We start from the raw sequence: 2,500 nt of genomic DNA, 5'->3' as shown, positions 1-2,500 counted from the left end.
CACCGGGCTCGACAGAACCCACTTTGGCCGCCTGGCGCCGCGCGCAGGGTGCGCCGGCGCATAGCTGGGACGCCAGCCGGGCCCGTCGGCCGGCGCTCCTGCCACTGGGCGCCCCCCACCAGCCGGCTGTAGTGCGTGCGCTCACGCAGCGCGCGGCCAGCACGCCGGGCGGCCCCCCCTCACCGGCCGGGGACTGTCCCGCCAAGCCACAGCCTCGTATCGCTTCATACCCACATGGCCAACTCAGGTTCGGGGGCATGGCGGGTACCGCCGAAACAACCGGTTCACAGATGTACCGATCGTCGCTATCACCGATGCACCTGCAGCGCGAACAACCGCTCAACAACTGATTTCCAGTTCATTTGCGGATCTTTGGCAGCAAACGTATACGTCAATCTACATTTGCGAAATCTACGATTCTGGCATGCCTGCATGTTATGTGTCACGACACGCTACATCAGCCCACATACACACTGCGGCATGTACACGAGAGAACACGTGGAAGATGGTCCGCGCACGTGTGCAATGTCCCTTGCGCGGTCGACTGTCAACCGGCCTCTGTAGCATGTCGCAGATGTGGAACGCGGTCCACCGTGCTATCATGTTGTGTGGGGCAATACGATTAAATAGGAAAACCCTCGTCGCTACATCAACAGACGGCTCACGCTGATTCCCGGCAGAGGGAGGAGGGGGGGGGGGGGCCAACATGCAATACTTTCGTCCGTACCTACTTACCACATGTCTGTACGGCGTACAACAGTGCAATCTCGCTGTAATGGGGAGACGAGACAAGTAGCATCGTGCACAACATATGGCCCTTATGATTCGCCATTGTAGGGCGCAGCCGGTGTACGGTCAAGCATGTGCCACATTATGTCACTCAGTACGTAACGACGGATGATCAGTGTGGGTTACGCGTACATCAGCGGACAGTCCACACAGGCCGTACCACAACGTACACTGACTGCATCGACAACCGAATGCAACTGAACAGCTGCAAGGCTCATTTCACAAACAAACGCCTGACCGACCAGCTTGGAAGGGCAGGAGGGGAGGGCGATATTCGTTCTGTAGCGGTACACCCTTCCAGTGGTTAGCGGGACTGTGTAGAAAGTACGCAACACTCGAAAGACCTTTATGTGAGGGTACGCACCATGGCATCAAGAAATACACATGACACCAGAGGATCCAAGCAGTGAACTATGTTCAGAGGGTTGCTGTTAGGCAAAGCTACATTCCTGTGACGTTACATGTGACAGTTAAGGTGCAGTGTAAGTTAGGTTAAGGTGCAGTGTAAGTTAGGTTAAGGTGCAGTGTAAGTTAGGTTAAGGTGCAGTGTAAGTTAGGTTAAGGTGCAGTGTAAGTTAGGTTAAGGTGCAGTGTAAGTTAGGTTAAGGTGCAGTGTAAGTTAGGTTAAGGTGCAGTGTAAGTTAGGTTAAGGTGCAGTGTAAGTAAGTTAGGTTAAGGTGCAGTGTAAGTTAGGTTAAGGTGCAGTGTAACTTAGGTTAAGGTGCAGTGTAACTTAGGTTAAGGTGCAGTGTAACTTAGGTTAAGGTGCAGTGTAACTTAGGTTAAGGTGCAGTGTAACTTAGGTTAAGGTGCAGTGTAACTTAGGTTAAGGTGCAGTGTAACTTAGGTTAAGGTGCAGTGTAACTTAGGTTAAGGTGCAGTGTAACTTAGGTTAAGGTGCAGTGTAACTTAGGTTAAGGTGCAGTGTAACTTAGGTTAAGGTGCAGTGTAACTTAGGTTAAGGTGCAGTGTAACTTAGGTTAAGGTGCAGTGTAACTTAGGTTAAGGTGCAGTGTAACTTAGGTTAAGGTGCAGTGTAAGTTAGGTTAAGGTGCAGTGTAAGTTAGGTTAAGGTGCAGCGTAACTTAGGTTAAGGTGCAGCGTAACTTAGGTTAAGGTGCAGCGTAACTTAGGTTAAGGTGCAGCGTAACTTAGGTTAAGGTGCAGCGTAACTTAGGTTAAGGTGCAGCGTAACTTAGGTTAAGGTGCAGCGTAACTTAGGTTAAGGTGCAGCGTAACTTAGGTTAAGGTGCAGCGTAACTTAGGTTAAGGTGCAGCGTAACTTAGGTTAAGGTGCAGCGTGGGTTAGGTTAGGGGCCAACGTGGGTTAGGTTAGGGGCCAACGTGGGTTAGGTTAGGGGCCAACGTGGGTTAGGTTAGGGGCCAACGTGGGTTAGGTTAGGGGCCAACGTGGGTTAGGTTAGGGGCCAACGTGGGTTAGGTTAGGGGCCAACGTGGGTTAGGTTAGGGGCCAACGTGGGTTAGGTTAGGGGCCAACGTGGGTTAGGTTAGGGGCCAACGTGGGTTAGGTTAGGGGCCAACGTGGGTTAGGTTAGGGGCCAACGTGGGTTAGGTTAGGGGCCAACGTGGGTTAGGTTAGGGGCCAACGTGGGTTAGGTTAGGGGCCAACGTGGGTTAGGTTAGGGGCCAACGTGGGTTAGGTTAAGGGCCAACGTGGGTTAGGTTAAGGGCCAACGTGGGTTAGGTTAAG

Source organism: Schistocerca gregaria, unplaced genomic scaffold (genome assembly GCF_023897955.1).
Source record: "Schistocerca gregaria isolate iqSchGreg1 unplaced genomic scaffold, iqSchGreg1.2 ptg001010l, whole genome shotgun sequence".
NCBI classification, from domain to species: Eukaryota; Metazoa; Arthropoda; class Insecta; order Orthoptera; family Acrididae; genus Schistocerca; species Schistocerca gregaria.
The sequence above is the reverse complement of the archived record's forward strand: the minus strand, read 5'-3'. Positions refer to the sequence as shown.